The 24,310-nt window shown below is 47.2% G+C and overlaps 1 pseudogene; it reads left to right on the top strand.

Moving 5' to 3' along the window:
• The first annotated feature begins 6,249 nt into the window (after nucleotides 1–6,249).
• On the top strand, nucleotides 6,250–6,556 carry LOC100347531 (peptidyl-prolyl cis-trans isomerase A pseudogene; annotated as a pseudogene).
• Nucleotides 6,557–24,310: the final 17,754 nt, after the last annotated feature.

The following is a 24,310-nucleotide window of genomic DNA, read 5'->3' as shown; positions in this document are numbered from 1 at the left end:
CTGAATGAATCTCCTAAGAATGATTTTTTTTTTTTTTGACAGGCAGAGTGGACAGTGAGAGAGAGAGAGAGAGAGAGAGAGAGAAAGGTCTTCCTTTGCTGTTTGTTCACCCTCCAATAGCCGCCGCGGCAGGCGCGTTGCGGCTGGCGCACCGCGCTGATCCGATGGCAGGGGCCAGGTACTTCTCCTGGTCTCCCATGGGGTGCAGGGCCCAAGCACTTGGGCCATCCTCCACTGCACTCCCTGGCCACAGCAGAGAGCTGGTCTGGAAGAGGGACAACCGGGACAGAATCCGGCGCCCCGACTGGGACTAGAACCTGGTGTGCTGGCGCTGCAAGGCGGAGGATTAGCCTAGTGAGCCGCGGCGCCGGCTAAGAATTATGTTGAGTGAAAACAGCAAATCCCGAAAGTTTATATAGTATATGACTCCATTTATATTCACTCTTACATGAAATTATAGAACTGAAGAATAGCTTAGCGGTTCAGAGGGTGGGGGTTGCGAGAAAGTGAGTGCGGTTATAAAAGGGCAGTAAGAGAGCTGGGGATGGATTGCTCCCTATCTTAACTGGATCACCATCAGTACTCGTGAGGTTGCACTAGTGTTACAAGGTGTTAGCAATGGGAGAAATGATATGTATGGCACAAGGGCTCTCTTTATGTAAATCTACATCTCAAGGAGCTCAATTGAAAACTTAAAGAGAAAGAAAGAGAATCATCACTGTTCACAGAACCCGTGGCCTCTGAAGATGTGCTTGGCTTGATAGAAAGGTGCCTGGAGGTCCACTGTAAATACCCCCACCTCTGCAACCTCGCCTGGCACCGTCTCCCCCTCCTCCCTGCCGACCTCTCCCCTGCACTAGCACTGGGCTCTTTCTATCCCCTGCCACTTCCTCAGGGACGCCCACCCTGCCAGGTAAAATGCCCTTCTCAGGGCATCCTGTGTTCTCTTGCATGGCACCAGTCATGCCTCGCACATGTGCTTCTGGTTTGATGCTGAAGCACCTTGTCCCTTACTGGTCTGTGAACTCACTGTGTGCGTGGACCAGGGCTGCCGTGACTCGCCAGCGAACCTCCAGCATCTCGGATGGTGCTGCGCACAGGAAGCACTCCCCACACTTGCGGGCTGAACGGAGCATGCAGGGGATGGTTGCTCACCTTTCCCTTCCTGGGCTAGCAAGATACTCAGCAGTGTCCCAAACCCAGACTGACCACTGCTTCCTGCTCTGTGTGGCAACAAGAAGTGCACATTGGGTGGGTGTTGTGGCGCTGCTGGTGAAGCCACAGCTTGGGATGGAATGCCTGGAGCCCAGTCCTGCCTCTGCTTCTGGTCTTGCTTCCTGCTGGAGTGCCCGGCGCCGCAGGTGATGCCTGAGGACTCGGGTTCCTGTGGCCCACATGGGAGCCCTGAATGGAGTTCTGGGTCCCTGGCTTTGACCTGGCTCAGCCCCAGCAGTTGCAGGCATTTGGAGATTGAACCAGTTCATGGAAGATCTTCCCCTCTCTCGCTCTCTGTCACTCTTTCAAACAAACAATCAAATAAATCTTTTTAAAAAGAAGGGCACATTGCATTCTTGACCTTTCCACACTCACAGGCATTCAGACAAGTGTCATCCTGGCGTGAGCATCTGAGAGTTTGAGAGGTATGGTGGGGGAGGTGAGAGCAGCGAGCAGGTCTGACATGTGGGCAAGCCAGCCTCCACTCAGGACGGGGTCTTTCCCGCCCAGAGCTGCTCAGCTCAGGGACTCTCTAGAGTGTGTGAGGTGACGGGTCCCAGCTGTGCACGAATCTGATCACTGCCCTGTAAGTCTTGGTGCAGCAGGAGAGCAACCGCTCCCCAGCGACCAGGGTCATGACTGACCACAACATCTAGTTAATGCGTGGTCAACAGCTCAGCCTACCTTGCCATCTCTGGGCGGTCGTCACCCTGTGGGCTGCATGCCTGCTGTGGGGAGCCTGTGTTACCACCGTTCCTGACTCTTCAGCACCTGGCCTTGACCATCCTGGCTGCATTCCTGCCTGCCCAAAGAAGGGGCGGGGGGTCTCTCTACCCACGATGAAGGAGGCGCTCAGTAAGCGTCAGTTACCTAAAGGACTCAGAGTAACTTTCACCACCTCTTCAGGGGACTCTTTCGGTGCTTGTCGGGATCCTAACACTCACTGGCTCTGTCACTCCCTCTACCTTTCCTTGCCACCCAAGCCTCCTACAGTATTGCCCATGACTTCTAAGCTGAAGACAGCCTGACCAGGATGAAAGAGTTCAGTCACTTTGGAAGCTGAAGCTTGACCCTCTGAAGTAGGCAAGATTTTCGCTGGGGGAATATTTGGGTAAAAATGGACATTTCTCGGGGCTGGCGCTGTGATGCAGCAGGTTAACGCCCTGGCCTGCAATGCCGGCATCCCATATGGGCACTGGTTAGAGACCCAGCTGCTCTACTTCTGATCCAGCTCTCTGCTATGGCCTGGGAAAGCCGTAGACGATGGCCCAAGTCCTTGGACCCCTGCACCCACGCAGGAGATCCAGAGGAAGCTCCTGGCTCCTGGTTTCGGATTGGCTCAGCTCTGGCCACTGCGGCCAATTGGGGAGTGAACCAGCAGATGGAAGATCTCTCTCTCTCTCTCTCTCTCTCTCTCTCTCTCTGCCTCTCCTCTCTCTGTGTAACTCTGACTTTCAAATAAATAAATAAATCTTCTTTAAAAATGGACATTTCTCAAACCCTGACTCTGTGTTGGGCCCCGTGCTTCACCAACAGTGTCTAGTCCCTTCCATTATCAGAGGGAGGGAAACTTTGGTTCACAAGGATGGGCTCTGGTCCTCCAGGCCACCCAGCGAGACAGCAGGGACCAAGGATCTAAGCTCACATCTACCTAATTCCTAAGCTTCTTTCTACAAGGGCTGAGACAGCTCAGAATTTTTTTGACAATAATTTTAGCTTTAGGAGAGAGACAAGACACTGTTTTCTGACCTTTCCAATTATCTGACAAGCCCAGTGTTAATCGGCCGAGTCAGACTTGATGACCTCGGGATGGCCTAAGCCCCAAACCATCTTCTGATGAAATGATAAAATGAGACTGCCGGGCTAATTAACAAGTCTACAAACATTATATGAGTCCCACTGATGCCTTTGCTCCTGGCCCATCCCACACCTTTTGCAGATAAGAAAGCAACTAATTTGCAAAACTCTTGCCTCTGTGAAGCAGCTCCGAGAGTCACTGACATATATGATTAGCATAAAATTAATTCCTGTTGGGGCAGCGCTATTACCACTCCTAATGAGGTTTGGGGAGTGATCAGTGCTGGGTCGGAAGCAGGGTGAATGCTTCTGTCTCTAGATGAAATGTGTGTGGGATGCGATTTTCAAAAGAAAGGTTTCTGTTAGGATCACATCTGTAGTCCACTTGGGCAGCTCTGAGAAAATGCTCGAAGCAGAACGGCACACCCAATAGTAAGGTGTTTCTCACCATCCTGGAGACCGAGAAATCCGAACACAGAGGTGGAGTCGGCTGGCGGATCACAGATGCCATCTTCTGCCCGCACCTGGTGGTGGGGTGAGGCGGCTCTCTGCGGGGTCTTCTCCAAGAACACAGACCCCATTCCTGGTGGCTCCTCCCTCAGGACCCAAGCCCTGCCCCTGCAGGTGAGGACTCCCAGGTGTGAGTTTAGGGGCACAGTGAGGCCCTGGCAGGCACCTCGTGTGAGGCAGGCTTTCCTCAGTGCTTTGAGGCTGGATCGTGGTTGACAGTGGAAACGGGTCTCTCTGGTGTATTTCCATGTGTATACCCATGATGAAGGAGACGCTCAGTAAGCGTCACCTACCTAAAGGACTCAGAGTAACTTTCACCACCTGTTCAGGGGACTCTTCCTGTGCTTGTCTGAATCCTAACACTCACTGGCTTTTTTTTTTTCTTTTCCTGGAAGACTACGTAGGAGAATTATGACAACTTTAACCTCTTAAACTTAAAATCCCTTAAATGAGCTAAATTTTTGCCATTCACTTCCTTAGTGGTGTCAAATGGAAAAGAAATAAAAATAGGCTACCAGACTCAACATGCAGGAATCATGTGTTCACAAAGTACCCGTAAGTCTTTTTCCTACAGAGTTAACTGAATTACGTATTTTTCTATGTATATAGCTTTTTTATTTACCTAAATTATACATTTTTTCTATGTATATAGTTTTATTTACTAAAAACCACATATTTCAGTGTGCATTTTGTTTTTCCCACTTATAATAATTAAATGTTTTTTCTCACTAAAGGTCCTTTATAAACATAATTTTAACATTTTCACTGTATTATATCAATGTGTCATTATTTATTTAACCATTTCCTAAATATTATACTTTATACTTGTTTCTAATTTTTCACTATGATAATTTATGTTGTAATTCTTATATTTGTGGAGGCCACACAATCTGCATTTTAATGTATTTGCATTTTATTTTTTAAAAGTAGAATTACTTGGTTAAATTAGGTCTGGATAAATTTTAGGACCTGGATAAAAATTGCTGAATGGATTTTCTGAATATAACTGCCAGCCTAGCATTCTATCCAGGAAAACATTCTTAAAAACTAAAGGAAAAATAGCATTTCCAGACAACTCGACAGGGAAACAGCTGCTGCCTTCAGGCACTCACTGAAGGGAAAGCTGAAGTATTTCATAAGGAGAAGAGGGAGGAGGAGGAGGAGCCATTTCACATAGAAACACAGAATAAACAAAGATGGAAAACAAAAATATGTGTGTAATCTAAATGAGTACACACCACATAGAACAATAATGTTTTGAAATTCATGCAGAATAAATGCATAAAACAACATACAAAGGTGGAAGCCTGGTAATACGATTAAAAATTGTGAAGTTGTTTGATCTCCTTGGGAAGTGATACAAGTACCACTTTTTATTAGATTCACACACATCAGGGCCGGCGTTGTGACATAACCAGTTAAGCTACTGCTTACAATGCTGGCATCCCATAAGGGCACTGGTTTGAGTCCTCGATACTCCACTTCCTTTCTGCCTCCCTGCTAATGTGCCTGGGAAAGCATTTGAAGATGATCCAAGTGCTTGGGCCCCTATACCCACGTGGGAGACTGGAAGAACTTCCTGGCTCCTGGCTTTGGCTTGGTCCAGCTCCGGCATTGTGGCAATTTTGGGGGGTGAACCAGCGGATGGAAGATCTCTCGCTCTGTCTCTCTCTGTCTCTCCCTCTCTCTAACTCTGCCTTTCAAATAAATAAAATATTTTTTTAAAAAAGAATCGCATACCTTAAGGATGTTTTTATAATCACTATGCTATTTTGCATTAGAATAAAACAAAAGAAATTATAACCAATGGAGAAAGAACTATAGAATTTTCAAACGCTTAATTAGTTTAAAAAGTTGCAAGAAAGGAATGTAGAACAGGTGTTACAAGTAATAGTAAATAAAACCCAATCAACAGTTATGTAAGTGGAAGTGGCTTAACTACTTCAATTAAAGGAGAAAGCTTCCCAAAATAAGTAAAACAGTCAGATGAAATGCTTTACAAAGGAATTGAAATTGTAAACACGAATAAAAAGCTGCCAGTGTGATAGACAGATAGACTCCACGTCAAGAGGTGTTTCTGGAAATAAAGAGGGGGATTCCACAATGACAAAAGACTGTAGGGTGGGTATTTGGCACGAAAATTAAGGCATCACTGGGAATACTGCGGCTCTTATTAGAGTGCCGAGGTTCGATTCTTGGTTCTGCTCCCAGAGTCAGACTTGCAGGCAGTGCTGATGGCTCAGGTAGTTGTGTTCCTGCCACCCATGCGAGGAGCCTCGATCGTGCTCCTGACTCCCAGTGAATCAGCAGTGAATCAGCAGATGTGAAGTCTCTGTGTCTTCTGCTGTTTCTTTTTCTGTCTCTGTCTCTCAAATAAATGAGCAAGCAAAAAACTGTAAACTCATAATTCCTCTTTCACACTATTAAAAAGAAATAGATTAGCCACTGTAAAGATTTAACACTCTCAGTTTGCACTGAGAGTGTAGCATCAAAATACAAAAAGGGCTTTGCAGGTGCTGTTGCTGCACAGAGCTGCCTGCTGCCAGGCGTGGTCAACCCCACCGTGTTCTTTGACATCACCAGTGATGGTGAGCTTTGGGTCGCCCCTCCTTCGAGCTTCTGGCAGACAAAGTCCCGAAGACGGTACACAATTTCCATGCTCTGAGCACTGGAGAGAGTAGTGTTGGTTGTAAGGGCTCCTGCTTTCATACGATTGTTCCAGGGTTTATGTGCCAGGGCGGTGACTTCTCACACTATAATGGCACTGGTAAGTCCATGTGTGGAGAGAAGTTCAATGATGAGAACCTCATCCTGAAGCATCCAGGTCCTGACGTCTTGTCCATGGCAAATACTGGACCCAGCATCGTGGGCCCCAGTTTTTCATCTGTACTGCCACGACTGAATGGGGGGACAGCAAGCAGGTGATCTTTGGCAGAGTGAAAGTTGGCCTGAGTGTTGTGGAAGCATGGAGCACTTTGGGGCTGAGAATGCCAAGACCGGCAACAGCGCCACTGCCACCTGCGGACAACTCTAACACATCTGACTTCTGTGTTGTCCTAACCACCAGGCTATTCCTTCTTTGCCCCGGAGAGCACCCCTCCCTCCCATCAGCTTTCAATATCCCATAATCTGAGTGCTCTCACTGCAGTTCTTTGGGTTCCATGTTTTCTTCATTCTCCAAGTCTAACTCTAGTGCAGAGTTGAAGTTACTATTATGAAACAAAAACTAAGTAACAAAAATACTAAGGCAAAAATGGGAGATTTAAAAGAAGAAATCGACAAATTCACATCCAGGTTGGATAATGTTCACATCTCCTCAGCAGCTGATAGGACAAGTAGACAAAAACAAATAATTTAATGTATACAGTGTGATTTAATCACTGTACAACTAACTTCACAATTGACATTATTATTATTAGAAGATGGAACATTTAGCAAAATTGACCAGATGTTGGGTCAAAAATCTTAACAAAATCCCATCTATTAAAATTATAGAATGAAATAGAGCTAGAAGTCAATAATGAAAGTTTACTAGAAAACCATCAAATGCTTATAAATTAAACAATATACATCAAATTCATGAACAATGATGAAATCATAGTGAAAATAGTAAAATATATTCTTGATGTGAGAATGAAAACATACTACTTTAAAATATGTGGTGAACCATGCCGTGGTTGAAAGGTTAAGTTCAGGGGTGTGCATTTGGCCTTGTGGTTGAGACGCCAGCCAGGATGCGTGGTCCTGTAACAGAGTGTCTGACTGTGGTACCTGGCTCCAATCCCCCTTCCCGCTTTCTGCTGAGGCAGACCCTTGGGCACAGTAGGTGAGGGCTCGGGCAGCTGGGCCCCTGCCACCCACTGGGAAGCCTGGATTAAGTTTTCAGCTGCCAGTTCTGGCCCTGGCCCAGTCCCACCTATTGTAGTTATTTGGGGAGTGAACCAGGGGATGGGAATTTAATATATTTAAAAAGTGTATTTTAATATGTCAGAAAAGAAATTAGGGGAAAATTATCTAATGGTTTTCATGATTTTATGCATAACAAAGGGTTTAAAAATAAAGCGGGAAAGTGGTTGCCAGAGAGAGAGATGGTGAAAGAGCAGATGCTGATCAGAGGGCACAGGTTTCAGTAAGATGGAGGGAGGAGGTTTTAGTGACCTATTTCATAGTACCATGACCACGATTTCTAGTAATGTGTATTTCAAAATTGCTTATAGAATAGATTTTTAATGTTCTCAACACACAAAAAAATAAGTTGGTGATTTGATACATGTGTAAATTAGCCTGTTTGAATCTTTCTATGATATAGCCATAGATTGAAACAGTATCCCATCAGTTCGTGTATACACAATTGCTATTTGCTAGCTAAGTATGTTTTAGTTTCTATAAAGAAGGGAAAAAATTCCCCAACTCTGCACGTGGCCAAATTACTTCAAAAGCTCCTCCCCTGAAGAACTGATTTTGGGGTCACCTGCAGCTTTTAGTGAGCGGGTGAGTTCACAAATGTGGAATTCATGACTCGGGGGCCTGCGTGCGTGGTGTGAAGCAGGTGAATATAAGCTGGGACTGAGGAGCTTTATGCTAAGTGAAAGAAGCTGGGCCCACGATGGCCAATACTGCGTGTTCTCACTGCCGTGTGATGTGAAACTGTCAAGCTCAGAGAGGCAGAACGCAGAGCCTGGGGTGGGGTATAGGAAGGAGCCCATGGTCCAGCAGAGGCCAGCCTCCATTAGAGAGGAGGACTAGACTTCCTCTTCCTTGAGGGACATCGCACAGCACCATGGGTGTAGTAACTGATAATGTGCTGCACCTTTCAAAATCGGTTAGAGTAACTTCAGATGTTCCACTGTGGTACAGGGTGAGTGAGTGTGGTGACAGACATGCTAATTAGCTTGCTTTGATTATCTCACCGTGCATTCATAATGTACCACTCACTGTGTCCCCATAAGTATATATGGATATAATTTGTCAATTTATAATTTTAAGAGTTAAAAAATAAGAACATCAAGTTAAATCCAAAGAATGAAAAGAGATAACATTATTCAAATGTAGAACAAATGCACCATAGAAAAAATTGGAACACTGCTCACATTTGGTTCTGTGAAGAACTAAGCCCTTAGCAAGAGTGATTAGGAGGGAGGGGCACATTTTGCAGTGTTGGAAGTGTAAGTGACAATTGCTGTTGATCCATCAGACATTTTTTAAAAATGAGAGAATATTGTGAACACTCTTATTTCAATAGCAAAGTGTAAGTGAAATGGGAAAATTCCTAGAAAAACACCACTTATCCAAATTGAAACAAGAAGAATGTTTCTAAAATATTAATAGTCCCATATCTGTTAAATAAATGGAATCTATAATTAACAAAGACCCTGCAAGAAAATCTCCAGGCTCAGGCAATTTCACTGTTGAATTCTTCCAAACATTTAAAAGAGCAATTAACTGATCTTACACAAAGTTCCCCAGAAAGAAACAAAAACAAAGCAAAGAACATGTCTGGTGTTGTTTTATGTGGCCACTGTTATCTTGGAACAACAATTTGACAAGAACATTTACCAAAAAGGAAAATAATAAGCCAATTTCAGGAAAAAATACAAAAATCCTAAACAAAATCTTTTTTTAAGATTTATTTATTTATTTGAAAGGCAGAGTTAGAGAGGCAGAGAGAGAGAGAGAGAGAGGTCTTCTGTCCACTGGTTCACTCCCCAGATGGCCACAATGGCTAGAGCTAGGCAGATCCGAAGCCAGGAGACAGGAGCTTCTTTGGGGTCTCCCACATGGGTGCAGGGTCCCAAGGAGTTGGGCCGTCTTCTACTGCTTTCCCATGCCATAGCAGAGCTGGATGGAAGTACAGCAGCCAGGACTCAAACTGGAGCCCATATGGGATGCTGGCACTGCAGGCGGCAGCTTTACCCACTATGCCACAGCACTGGCCCCTAAACAAAATCTTAACCAATGTTATTACAGCAACATAAAGAAAGGGAAGGGGGACAGTGCTGTGGCGCAGCAGGTTAAAGACTTGGCCTGCAGCACTGACATTCACATGGGCGCCTGTTCGAGTCCCAGCTGCTCCACTTCCATTACAGCTTCCTGCAATGTGCTTAGGAAAGCAACAGAGGATCTCCCATGTTCTTGGACCCATGCACTACCTAGGAGACCTGGAAGAAGCTCCTGGATCCTGGCTTTGGTTGTGGCTATTTGGGAAGTGAGCCAGGGGATGGAAGATCTCTCTGCCCCTCCCGGTCTGGCGCTCTCTCTCTCTCTCTCTCTCTCTCTCTCTGTAAATCTGCCTTTCAAATAAATGAATAAATATTTTTAAAAAAGGAAAATATGTCATTTTGGATTTTGGTCCAGTCTAGGAATGTAAGATTCACTTAACATTGGAAAATCTATCAGTGTATCTTACAATATTCACAAAATTGGAAAGAAATTATTTGATGATCTCAATGGGTACATGATCAACTTTTGATGAAAATCCATTACCCATTGCTAATAACACTCAACCAACAACAAATAACCAAAAACTTACTAAGGCTGGTAATATTTACTTAAAAAATCATAACAAAATTTTTATACTTTCTAGTGTAATATAGGAGACACCTCCTTAATGACTGGAAATTAGACACGATTTGTTATAATTTGTTATAATTTCTAGTTAATATTATACTAATCATCCTAGCCAGTGCAATAAGGCAAGAAAATAAGTAAAAAGTACAAAGACTAAAAAGGAAGAAGTAAAACAACATTATTCCCAGAATCCGTGATTGTGATGTGTGCAAAGCCTAAAGAAATTCACCAACTATTGCAATTAATGAATATAATGAGGTCACTGGGTGAAAGGTCAATATCTAAAATTCAATGATACTTTACTATTTCAGGAGCAAATAAATAGAAAATGACATTAAAAATAATACCAGCTACAAATGATTCAAAAGATGGGGATGACTTGACACTACACTGTGAAGCACACTAACCACTTACTTACTTGTATGCAGAGAAATAAGACAGGAAAAAAAAAAACAAAACCAGGGAGATGTTCCCTCCTCTCCTCTCTCCACCGAATTCATATATTGAAGACCCAACCTCCTGAGTTTCAGAATGGGGCTACATTTGGAGAAGGGGTATTTAAAGAGGTAATTGAGTTAAAAAATGAGGCTATGCGTTGGGCCCTAATCCAATATGACAAGTGTCCTCCTCAGAGGGAATTTGGGAACAAACAATACAAGACCTTGTGAAGATGTAGAAGGGAAAGTGACTACCTACAAGCCAAGGAGAAAGGCCTTAGAAGAAATACACCGGAGCCGGCGCTGCGGCACAGCGGATAAAGCCGCCACCTGCAGTGCTGGCATCCCATATGGGTGTCAGTTTGAGACCCGCTGCTCCACTTCTGATCTAGCTCCCTGCTATGGCCTGAGAAAGCAGGGCCCAAGTCCTTGGGCCCCTGTTCCCACATAGGAGAGCTGGAAGAAACTCCTGGCTCCTGGCTTCGGATCGGCACAGCTCTGGCCATTGCCGCCATTTGGGGAGTGAACCAGTAAATGGAAGCCTTCTCTCTCTGCCTCTTCTCTCTATAATTCTGCCTTTCAAATAAATAAGTCTTTTTTTTAAATAAATAAATTCTAAAAAATAAAGAATAAGGAAGGAAAGAAGGAAAGAAGGAAAGAAGGAAAGAAGGAAAGAAGGAAAGAAGGAAAGAAGGAAGGAAGGAAGGAAGGAAGGAAGGAAGGAAGGAAGGAAGGAAGGACACCCTCCCAGGACCTGATTTCAGCCCCCAGGAACTGTAAGAAAATACATTCCTGTTGTTGAAGTCCAGGTCACTGGCGCTTTGTGAAGGCAGCCCCATCAAACTCACACACATTGTGGATTGTTAAAATGCTGGCCATCCCCAATTTGATGTATAGATTCTCTGGTTGTGTTTCCATCTAAACAAACTTCCTTTCTATTCTCTGCAGGCCACCTGTACTTCCCTTCATGGCACTCAACAGGATGTCTTTGCAGCTGGTGTGGCGGTGGGTCTCTGAAGTTGCAGGTCCCAGAATCTTCATCCGGTTTATCCCCCATCTCTGTTGTACATGCATCTTACTGATGCCTCTTGTGGGACAGCACCTGTTAATCATTCTGCCTAATTAGCCGATGTCATTCATTTGACAGAATAGTGTGCTCTACGAGACGTCCATGGGACAAGACTTGGACTTCTCAGATGACTTATTAGAGAGGTAGGAAGTGAAGCAGCCCCGGCGGTTGACATGTGCTGCTGTCTATTCCATGTAAGGGCGTCTGGTCCTCCTTCTTGGGTGGATAGGAAAGAATAAATTTTCCACACCAAGGACCACAATCCACGTACCTGAAGCTACTGCTTGACTGAGCCCACAGTCATTCACATTTGTTCTCCAGGAGCAGACTGGTGAACTAGGTGCAGATTTGTAGACGCCACACTCATGTTTAGTATCCCTGCTCCTGTGGGTCTGATACCAGGTTTTATTTACTATCCTGGCAGGACCACTTGGCCTTCTCTGCTCTGACAGCTCTTGTTCCCCAGCTCTAAGTTCCAAGGCAGGTTGCAGCTAACTTCCCAGTGGGTCGACGTCAGTAATACATCAGGGGCCAGAGATGCGGTCAGCAGGTGGGGCTGTGGACCCAGTGCCTTGGGATAAGTTTGCCTTTGGCCAGGATTCCTTTTGTTACTTGACCTCTGCACAAGCCTCCAGGCTAACTGGAAGCTATCTGGACATTTCAGGTCTCTGGGAATCAAAGCGAAGCTGGGCCTGTGTCCAGTTGCCATCAGAAGGTGTGGGTATTTCCCTTCCCCATGAACTGCTGCCCTAGTGGAGGCGGGCAGGTCTATGCGACTCACTGGTACTGCAGCGTCCTTTTGCCACAGTCCTCAGACAGCTCTTTGGCGATCAAGTTTCAGATGTGGAAACTGGTTCTGTTCCAGGAATTGGGTGAGAGACGGTCTTTTTATTGGCGTATCTGCTCCCAGCCTCCTGCTGTTCCATTCCTGCTCTCTTTGGAATCCACCCCAAGAACAGCACGACAACCTTGGTCAAAGCTGAGGAGCACGGCAAGCTTGGTCAAAGCTTGAAGGAGCTATAAGTGCTCAGCTCACTGCTATTCTCATGGCCTGAGTCCAAAAAGGACCTCTAGAGGGGCATCTGCACACCTGCTGAAACCCGAAGGCATCCGTGAATCACGTATGTTTCACCCGGCAGTTAGCAGAGGCAGGCCCTGGGTTTGTTCTGAGTAGAGAGACCAGATGGCCTGTGATTTCAGGAAAATGGCACAGGAGATGAGCAGCCAGGAAGGCCCTAGCCAAGGGCAGGGTGTGAATGAGGCTGCTGGTTCTGGACCACTGTCTGATGAGGACAGCAAGCAGCTCAAATGCCGCGGAGGTACGTGATCCAGAATGGGCACCCAAGCAGCCCCACAACCTTCTGAGTCTGACAGAGATGACTGATGTCCAGGTCTGCCCCAAGACAATCACAAAATTGGAAAACTGGGCCCTTTGGTGAGCCAGGGAGCCTTCTCCAATCCATGGTTTTCCCTGCTCCTGGCTCCAGCACCGGGACTCCTCCAGTCCTAAGACTGAAGCAGCTGTGTCATTTGGGCCAATGTCTGAATCTCAAGGGTGCTGGGTTCCTCCCATAAACCAGGGAAAGCAATACAGATCTCAGAGGGTGCTGTGGGGATCACATAAATGGTGCAAGTGACTGCGCTAGAGAGAGAGAGGAAAAAAAAAAACAAACAAACAAACAAAAAAAAAAAAACAAAAACAGAGTCCTGGGGGAAAGGGTAACTCATTGAATGAGTAACACATTCAGTTATATGTCATAGAAGACATCTAATATATATGGTTCTCAAATTACCATGTGCCAGGCACTGGGGAACTCCCAGTACCATACGAAGCACAGCCAGTCCCCCTTCTCTGTGCCTGCTTGTAGATATTCTCTCCCTAGCATCTGTCTACACCCAAGGACATATTGGAATCACCCCCCTCAGTGGGGAAAAGCTTCTGGAGTAGAAGTTCAATGTATGAAATGCCTGCCATGAGCCGACTCTGTGCCAAGAGAGAAAGAGAGGAGGAAACATGGAGAGAGGGAGGGGGAAGAGAGAGAGCAAGGAGCAAATTATTTTCTTAGAAAGACACTAATCCTATCTGACTAGGGTTCCACCCTCATAACCACTTTTAATCTTAATACCTTCCTTACCCCCAAACAGTCACATTGCAGGTTATGCTTGAACACAGATCCTGTGGGGATCCAGTTCAGTCCAGAGCCACACCTATCTCTCAGTGTATCATCTACCTTGACCCAGATCTCTGCTAAGCCCACGCAGTGGCTCTTCCCTCCCTGTAGTGCTGAATGAGCAAATGGAAGTTCCCTCAACTCATTCAAGTGCCTGGCTTTGCTTAAATTACCCATCCTTAAGTCAAAACTGCACAAATTGTTCACCCAAGGATTCAGCAGATGTGGGGGACAAGAAGATGGCCTGCAGGGTGCGATTGTGTGAAGAATCATATATGGATTCCTTAGCAAGCTCCATGACAAGGGAAGCCAGAGAGATGCATGTGGTGACGTGGTTCAAGATACAGAGTGGCCGGCAGGCTGAAGGGAATGTGGGCTGCAGAGCATCCTGAAGCTTCTGGGTCCAGGAGTGGGGCCTTGTGGCTGGAGAAAGAGAGAAAAGGGGTTTACCCAGTTTCTAAGACCCAGTGAGCAAACAGGAGTTTGACTCATGGTGCCCGCTCCAGCAAGAGGAGTCCGGATGGGTTTGGGGGCTGGCTTCTAACTCAGCGTTTAGCTTGGGGCAATCTGGACCACAATGCAGAATTACTAGACCTGCTGTCAGGGGGACATCCCATTCCTGGCTTGGTATCCCCAGCGGGTACTGGCACAGGCTCCACCCCAGCAATGAGTCAGGGAGGTGCAGGGAGTAGGTTTACCTCTGCTGGGCTGCCTCCTGGCTACCAGGGAGCTGGCTGTGGAGGAATCTGGGGGTGCAGCAAGATCTGCGGCAGCAGCTGGTGCAGCCCCTTAGCAATGCTAGGCTCTGCCCTTGAGCTTGACCTTGTCCCAGCTCCCGTGTCCTGGGGAGAGGGCACAGCACATGGCAATCATCCTCTTTCCTGCACTGCTTTGGCCTCTGTGCTGGCAGCATCGCCATGGTGATTGCATAAGTAATTACCCACCCCAGAACATTTTCTTCACTAATTTTCTTATAGTGGAGTTGATGAGCATCAGTTGTGAAAGCTGAGCTGGGGATTCTGGAACCCCTCTTAGATTCTCGTAAAGGCTGAGGGCTACCCCAGGAGTGTGATCAGCATCTCCCAAGTGACCAGGGCATATGCTGTCCCCACCTTTCCCGGGGACGCTGCTGGCTGGGCCCCAGGGCGGCTTGCGTGGTGACAGCTGCTTTTGCCTCCTCCTTGGATTTGGTGGCTAGATTGGGAGACTGCATTGGTTCCTGTAAGAGCCACTTTGCTACTGAACTGGCGTAGGGGAACTGTGATTTTCATAAAATCAGAACATCATTTGGCCGGTGTTGTGGCACAGTGGGTGAAGCCGCCTCCTGCAACCCTGGCATAACATATGGGTGCCAGTTCTTGTCCCAGCTGCCCATTTCTGATCCAGCTCCCTGCTAATGGCTTGAGAAAAGCAGTGGAAGATGGCCCAAGTGTTTGGACTCTTGCCACCCACAAGGTAGACTTGGATGAAGCTCCTGGCTCCTGGCTTTGGCCAGCTCTAACCCTGGCCATTGCAGCCATCTAGAGAGTAGATGAGCAGAAGGAAGATCTCTCTCTCCTTCCTTCTCTCTCTTATAACTCTTACCCTTGAAAAAACACATTTAAAAAACAATCAGAAAGAGTTTCATAGATGAGTGGAGAGCCACCAGGGAGCCAGCAGCCTCCGTGAGCACCAGAGGGAGGCGCTGGCGTCCTGCCCCCGTCTGGGCTCTCCTGGCTCCACCCCTGCAGGACCCCTGTTGCTGTCAGGACGTCCCCTTTCCAGCCCTGCCAACCTCCACCTCTGGACCTGGGGCTCCTTCTGTTGGGATTTAGTCTTCACAATATTTCTCCCCTTCCTATTTTTCTGGTCCACCCTGGTGCCTGGCATACTGGTGACATTTGTGAAGTAATAAAACAAGTGAATAACTAAACTTTACTTTGTTCTCAGAGCCTGTTGTAATTCCCCAAACGGCTCAATCAATGAACAGATAAATTCTCTCACCCACCCATTCAGTTACTCATTCAATGAACATTTGTTTAGGAGCTAGATCATATCTACCTCTAACACAAAGCCTTGAAGATAGAAGACATCTAATATATATGGTTCTCAAATTACATGTGCCAGGCATTGGGAACTCCCAGTACCATACAAAGCACAGCCAGTCCCCCTTCTCTGTGCCTGCTTGTAGATATTCTCTCCCTCGCATCTGTCTACACCCAAGAACACTTTGGAATCACTCCCCTCAGTGGGGAAAAGCTTCTGGAGTAGAAGTTCAATGTATGAAACGCCTGCCATGAGCCGACTCTCTGCCAGGAACAGAGCGGGGGTATGGGTGGGTGCCTTGTCCATGTGCAGCCACAGAAAGGCTGCTTGACAGCTGGCGTGGGAAGCAGGGATGGTTGAGAGAAGAGGGCCCGTGTCCTTCCAGACAGGAGCGGCCCCTTCCGATACCTGCTCACCTGAGGAAGGCACAGGAACCTGAGCCCCCAGGAGTGGTGGGCAGAAATAGGTGGCCCTGGGAAGCCACAGCCGTGGGCGAAGCTGGAGGGGACGTTCTTGTGCTTTGCAGTTTCTTGTGAACTCACCCCCTGGCTCATTGCGAAGGCTGCTTCATTCCTGGACCCAGGGTGCCCGGGAGCTGGCTGGGTGAGGCACGCTGGGTGGACAGAGGCAGGTGCTAAGACCCCCATGAGCAGCTGGTGTGGGAGTTGAGGGAAATGAGGAGTTGAAGAGTGAGGGGATTTCTGAGATTTCCGGGCCATGTGGCAGAAAGCGGGTGGAGCCCTTGGCAGAGCTGGATCTGTCCGAGGGTGACACGTGGGGGTTGAGAAGGTTGGTGTCAGTTTATTTAGAACAGGTCTGGCGACAGAGTTGTGGCGTAGTAGGTAAAGCCACTGCCTGTGATGCCGACATCCCATGTGGGTGCTGGTTCTTGTCCTGGCTGCCTCATGTCCAATCCAGCTAACTGCTAATAGCCTGGAAAAAGCAATTGATGGCCCAAGTGTCTGGGGCTCTGCTGCACACACAGCAGACATAGATGGAGCTCCTGGCTCCTGGCTTCACCCTGTCCACCCAGGATGTGAGAGCATCTGGGAAGTGAACCCGCAAATGGAAGATTCTCTCTCTCTCTCTCTCCTTCTCCCTATGTATGTGTAACTCTGACTTTCAAAATAAATAAGTAAATGTTAAAAAAAAAAGAACCAGTAGCAGGGGTGCTTGGGGGACAAGGAAGGGGTGTGTTACGGGCCAATGAGGGAGGATCAGGGCTGGGGAGGGGGACTCAGAGCAGTGGAGACCCTGAAGCGTGACTGAAGATGAGGGGTTTAAGAAAGAAGGGCAGACTGGGCAGGACACAGGGAGGTGTGGAGAGTGCAAAGGCTCTGAGTGCAGACAGGAGCCAGCAGGTCAGGCACGGTGGTGGCTCTGCCTCCAGCTGGGTGCCCTTGGGCCAGTCCTCCAGCACTGAGAGCCCCAGTGTGCACATCTGCGACTTCAGATAATGTGGGAAAACCACGCAGCACAGCACCTGGTGCGTAGACATCCCCCAACGTCAGCTGTCATTGTTAGCCAAGCCTGAGAAGGCAGAGGGACAAACGTTCGAAACGAGGAGACGATCAGAAAAGCTGATCCGTGTCAGCCACCCAACAGAGTGCCTTTTGTGATCGCAAGACCGGAGGGAGGCCCCTGGAAGTTTGCTGGGCTGGGTTTCCCTCCCTGAGAGTGATGTAGGGGGGTTAATCCAGCGCCTCCCGGAGTCCACTGAACTCAGTACACCTTACAGCACCCACTGATGCACTGCCTGTTAGTCTCCCCAGTGTCTAAGGAGATGCCTCTCAGCACTCGCGTGGCTGCCAGGGCCACCGAGAGCATCTTGGGTGCCACACCAGTGCTGGGCATAGCCACCCCTGTCGGAGCCCTGTGTATCTATGTTCCAAATTAGGTGCATTGCTAAAATTAAGAAATTAAAAAGTAAAGCCTCGGCCGGCGCCGCGGCTCACTAGGCTAATCCTCCGCCTTGCGGCGCCAGCACACCGGGTTCTAGTCCCAGTCGGGGCGCCAGATTCTGTCCCGGTTGCCCCTCTTCCTGTCCAGCTCTCTGCTGTGGCCCGGGAGTGCAGTGGAGGATGGCCCAGGTGCTTGGGCCCTGCACCCCATGGGAGACCAGGAGAAGCACCTGGCTCCTGCCATTGGATCAGCGCGGTGCACCGGCCACAGCGCGCCAGCCATGGCAGCCATTGGAGGGTGAACCAACGGCAAAGGAAGACCTTTCTCTCTGTCTCTCTCTCTCACTGTCCACTCTGCCTGTCAAAAAAATAAAAAAATAAATAAAAAATAAAAAGTAAAGCCCTTCATATCAGCCTTACAACCCCTGGGTTGTTACTTTCATGATTTGCTCAGATGTTGGGTCCAGGCTCCAGAATGCTTTGGTTCTTGTACCAAAGCCTATGTCAAGACAACAGTGCTCTGTCCATCAACTTCCAGCCCAAGATGGCACCGGGAACTGGACGGAGACACTCTGGGATTCCTTCAGCCTACACTACGGAGTTTTCAGAGCTGGAAGCTGAAAGAAAAACCCTGAAAGTACACAAAGAATAAAATCAGATTTTAATTGAATTGCTGCACCGTCCTAGTAAGGCTAGTTAAGCATAAAATTAATTGTTGTAACTATAGCAACAGGATTAGCTGGAACTATTAGGGTGGGCACCAGGGGTTCAACGAGAGACTCTCAAAAAGACAAGTGTTGGAGATTGTAGAAAATAATTCATTCTCCTCCAGTGGTTCTCTGGAGGGCCTCACATGCTTTAGCAACCCAAAATAAATCTACTTAATAATATTTTCCTAGATTCACGCAGCTTCTCTTATCCCAGAGGACCCTGGGGTGCTTTGTAAGCCATGAATATAAATATAGATCTGGAATAATGCATCAGGCCAGATTTTCCTAGTGCTTAAACAACGCCCCCGGGGTTGGTTCTGCACCTTTGGAAGCTCCATTACCTCAGGATCCACGCAATCAGTAATTTATTAAGTGGTATCCCCATGGGCCCAGGGCCTGGAGACTCTGGAAGGGGGAATGGTGGCTCAGAAGATAATACTTTTATTTATTTATACCCTACTTCATTTCCTAAAAGGATTCGAGCAGCCTTACAAAACACACAGAGTACATCAGGATAAAGCAAACACATGAGCACTTCCAAGGCAAGGGCAGACAGCACTAAGCAAGCGCTCTCAGGACCCAGGGAAATGTTGGCTCTGGAGATGCACATAATAAGCTCCCGCAGCGGAGCAGAAGGTGGGGAGAGCTGCAGCTGTTCCTCCTCCCGGCCAGAACAGTCAGCTGCAAGAGTAAGCGCTGCCGTGCCTGGGCGACGGCTTCCGCTTCCCCTCTCGCTCTGCTCTTCAGAACAGGGAGTCTGCAGCCCCTCCCGGCAGGAAGTGCAGGAGGACCTTGCCAAGGTGGGCTTCCATCAGAGGCCCCGCTTGTGTCTCCATCCCACCCCCAAACGCTAACCGACCGTCTACTTTGATCTGGGCCTCTGAGGGCAGAATCGTTCCATTTTCTGATACTCTGGCTTGATGTGTGATTAAAATTTAGAGTTTTGGAGCAGAAGTAGTAAACAGTGGTGCATGGATTAGACGGTCTGCAAAGCCGCTGATATTGCCCATTCGGGGAGATTTGCATTCAAATCCAGATTCCCAGTCCTCTTAAGAAATAGGAAGACGTGTAACACTCTGAGCAGAAGCTGAGCCCTTGGACGGGAAATATTTCCCAGGGTCCTTTGTGCACAAGGACACACTCCCTGCAGCTTCTCTGCTTGCTGCTATCCACCTGGCTTCCATATGCATTTGAGGATTAAAAAAAAAAAAAAACCTCTGATCTAGAATCTTGCTTCTTGTCTATCACTGTGGAATATGTGATGAGAGTGGCAGCCAGGAGATTCGGCCGTGAGTGTTTCCAGGCTATGGCTCTTCGTGTCTCTTCCCCGAGTCACCACTGTCAGAGCTTTGATCTGTCTGTGTTTCCCCAGTGGGTCATCCTGCCAACTCTTTTCTCCTCTCTACATCTCACCCATCTTCTGGGCTCAGCTCCAGACTCCTCCATGGAGCTTCCTCCAAGTCTTCTGACTGCTTGGTCCTCCTTCTGGGATGGCACCTGGACTTCCAAAGGGAGGTAGGCATAGTTCTTTGAAACAGCCATCAACCTTTCCATGTGCACTGTCTGCAGGTGACCTGTCTGTGACTGGGTCCTTGTCCAGCTGCTCTTCTCCTCCCTTACTCCCAGCTACCCCCTCCCATCTAGAACCTCACAATGCTGTATGGAGTGGACCCAGATCATCAAAACCTAAAAGGTACCAAACCAGGTTGTACAGTGAACTGTTTGTGCCGAGAAAGCAAACGTCTGGGTAACACACCCTTCTGCAAGAAGGTTCCTCTTGGTTCTTTGCTTTGCCCAACTCCGAGGTGGATTCCATTGAGTCAAGAGCTGGCAGATAATGAAAATAAATTTTTAATATTATGTGATACTACCATATATATCAGAGTGTTTCTCTCATTCCTGTCTACTTATTTATGTAAATGACATTTATTCAGCAGTCATATCTAACAAAATAAAAAATAGAAAAGTACTGATAGCAAATCCTGTCTTATTAGAGCAATATGTAACTGTCACCCATGAATACATGAAAAGAACTGAAAGAAACCTCATTTATTATTTACATCCCAAAACGTTTTTAAGTTTTTATTAACATAAAGAGAACAGATTTAATGTGCTTCACAGATACAATTCTAAGAAGATAACAATACTTCCCTCTTTCCTCCAATACATTTTTTAAAAGATTTATTTACTTACTTGAAAGAGAGAGAGAGAGATTTTTTTTGACAGGCAGAGTGGACAGTGAGAGAAAGAGAGACAGAGAGAAGGTCTTCCTTTTGCCGTTGGTTCACCTCCAATGGCCGCCACGGCCGGTGCACCGTGCTGATCTGAAGCCAGGAGCCAGGTGCTTCTCCTGGTCTCCCATGTGGGTGCAGTGCCCAAGCACTTGGGCCATCCTCCACTGCACTCCCTGGCTACAGCAGAGAGCTGGACTGGAAGAGGGGCAACTGGGACAGAATCCGACGCCCTGACCGGGACTAGAACCCGGTGTGCTGGCACCGCAGGTGGAGGATTAGCCTAGTGAGCTGCAGCGCCGGCCAGAGAGAGGGAGAGATCTTTAATTTGCTGGTTTACTCCCCAGATGCCTGAAACCTCCAGGGCTGGGCTGGGTCAGAGCCAGGAGCCAGGAGCTCCATCTGAGTCTCCCCTGTGTGTGGCAGGGGGTCAAGGCCTTGGCCATCATCCACTGCCTCCAAGGTACAATAGTAGGAAACTGGATCGGAACGGAGGAATAGCTGGGACTCAGACCAGCTACCCAGACACAAGACGTGAGCTTCCCCAGTGGCCTCCTAACCCACTGTGCCACAGTCAAATTTTATGAGGGCAATTTCTGTATCAATTATTAACTATCAGTAACTGGAATGGTAAGTGCATCCAGAAGGAATAAAATTGTGTCAGGAGAGTGGAAGATGAATATGATTTCGAGGAGAAAGGGAACGAGAGGACATTTCTGGCCGCCACAGAAGAGCTTGCTTGTGCACATTTTAGGTAGTTGATGGTGGCATCTATCACTATGGTGTCCATAGTTCACTGGATACTGTAAAACAAAGGATCAACTTTATTTCTAAAGTCCATATTTACAACACACCAGAAGCCATACTTTGTTTAACTCTCCAAAGTCATAACAAAATATTTCAAAGTCCAGTCATCAAAGTACCACTGAATATGTGGTTTTTCAGAGTTCTTCGCAGGCATTGCTTGAGTAGTTGTGGTTTCTCCTAGTGATCTGAATTTTCAGCATAGTGCCACATTCTCGTGTCTTTGAGTTGTTGTTTCATATAGTGCCACACTCTCGTGTCTTTGAGTTGTTGTTTCATATAGTGCCACACTCTCGTGTCTTTGAGTTGTTGTTCCATGGCTTTATCTCTGGCATCCACAATTTAAGAGCCTTATATCTCCATGAATCACCATTTGCCCAGAACTTATCAATCATTTACTGTGTACCTAGAAAATATAGAGAATGCAAAAGGGGATGGGGAGAGACTTCACTTTTCCCATAGAAGATCATATATTTTATTTAAAGAAAGATGACAATGAAAGCAAACAGCAAAAACTATATTTCAAACATAGGTAGATTCCTTGTGTTTGGAGGTCATTTCTCCCATAATTCTACATTCCAGAGCGTGAGCAGTGATGGAATAAAGACATAAGCTCATTGTCCAAAAGACAGATAAACACTGGAGTTTATTCCTTGCCCTTGAATCTCAACTGGGTCTCACAACCTATTGCCTTCAACCCCACCCTGCATTCTTTCCAGGTTCCCAAGGCCTCATCCACTTCCAGGAACTCCCCTCCACCTGCTGCCCCCATCCCCACCCTCATCCCTAGCCCTCTGGCCCCTGGGATCAGGGCCTTCTGCCTTGTGTTCCATCAATGTGCACTCCAGCACTTGGTCGCAAATGTATTTCCTCTGAATAAATTCAGTCTGGTTGTACACTCCTACACTGCCTCCTCTGTATTCTGCACCTCTTTTCCTAACCTTTTTGGTGCCCCGTGTGGGGAGGCACCAATCTGCAACTCTTTTCCTAACAAGCAGAACATAGTAAAAGCATTCTAAGCAGACCGGATTGAAACAATGGGCGTCCCACAGGAAGCAGCAGCAAGTCCTCGGGACTTACATCGAACTAATTTACACATACCTTTGAAATTGTTCTAATGAACTGCTCCTCTATTGTCACAATCAAGACAAAAGTGAAGAATCTAAATGAGACAGGAAATTGACACCTTCCCTAGACAGGTAGCATGTAATGGACTGCATGTTCCCATTGCCCTAAAATACACCTGCTGAAACCTTAACCCCTAGTGGATGGCATTAGGAGGTGGGGCTTCAGGGAGGTAGTTTTCCACAAGGGCGTTGGTGATGGGGCGAGCATGGAGGAAGTGTTTCCCATGGTGGGAGCAGTGTCTTTGTAAGCTCACCCTCTCCACTGTGTGAGAATACAGGAGGATACAGCAAGTTTGCCATCTGTAAACTAGACCAGCCTTCACCCTACCCCAGATCCACCAGCACTTTGATTGTGAGCTTCCCAGCCTCCAAAACTGGGGGGAAAAATGAATCTGCTGTCTCGGGCATCCAGTCTGTGGTTGTATAGTGATAACAGCCCAAGAAGACGTTCTTAACAGTGAGGGAGGAGATAAATGCAGAAAACAAGTGAACAGCAAGGTGTTTAGAGTTGTGTAGTGTAAGCGTATACACTGCACTAATACCACTTTGTTACATATGATTGTTGAGACCCAGGAGTCTGAATCAAAAAGGTTGATGGAGCCGTTGCAGATGCCTGTCACAGGAGGAGCAGGCCCTGGGACAAGTTCCACAGCTACCAGCAGCAAGGCTAGATAGCAGATGGAAAATGTCCACTTGACCTAGAACTCAGAGGGGTTTTATAAGGAAAATTAGGGGAAGGACAGCACGAACTGTTTACGTTGAGCTTACGCTGGCTGCAAGTGAGAGAAGTTGGGTATGACAGCATGGGGAAGGTTTCAGAAGATCTCACTGCTCTGGGTTGGGTGGCTGACAGTCTGGAAAGCTTATCTGTAACCAGGAGGCAGTGATTCCTGGGGTCAGCTCAGCGTCTTCAGTCGCGGTCCCAGCGTGTGTTCAGGAAAGTGGGATCATCTTCTGCTGGTCTTCAGCGATTGCTGCTAACTGAGCAGCTTCCCTTACCCCTTGCCCTGCCTTCCTCCAGCTTGGAATTATTTGGAGTATGTCTCAGATATTTTCTTTTCTTTTTTTATTTATTTGACAGAGTTATAGACAGTGAGAGAGAGAGAGACAGAGAGAAAGGTCTTCCTTCCATTGGTTCACTCCCCAAATGGCGGCCATGGCCGGCGCTGCGCCAATCCCAAGCCAGGAGCCAGGTGCTTCTCCTGGTCTCCCATGCAGGTGCAGGAGCCCAAGCACTTGGGCCATCCTCCACTGCTTTCCCAGGCCACAGCAGAGAGCTGGACTGGAAGAGGAGCAACCGGGACTAGAACCTGGCGCCCATATGGGATGCTGGCGCTGCAGGTGGAGGATTAACCAAGTGAGCCATGGTGCTGGCCCCTCAGATATTTTCTTTTGTCAACATAGGGCAGAGAAAAATAATTAGACTACATTTGCCACAATAAATTCACTGATTTAGTTAATTCTGCCTACCAAGAAAGAAAAGTGTAAAATAACTTTTAAAAGGTTTCTATAGATTTTTTAAATATGAAATTAATATTGGAATTAAAGATAGCAGATTAAGCTTTAACTATAAAAGTCATGTAATGGAACTCTCACTCCCATCTATCACCAGGCTCCACCACGTGTAGTTCAGAAATGAGCTCCTTCTCTGTCCGGCCCATGTCTGCCAGAGCAGCCAGCTCTACACTAACGACCTTGCAAAGTAATTGTAAAACACGTTGTGAAAGCATCTTAGTACTGTCCACA

The sequence above is a fragment of the Oryctolagus cuniculus genome, chromosome 12 (genome assembly GCF_051225735.1).
Source record: "Oryctolagus cuniculus isolate XC-2025 breed Fujian yellow rabbit chromosome 12, ASM5122573v1, whole genome shotgun sequence".
In the NCBI taxonomy this organism is placed as follows: Eukaryota; Metazoa; Chordata; class Mammalia; order Lagomorpha; family Leporidae; genus Oryctolagus; species Oryctolagus cuniculus.
The sequence above is the reverse complement of the archived record's forward strand: the minus strand, read 5'-3'. Positions and strand labels throughout refer to the sequence as shown.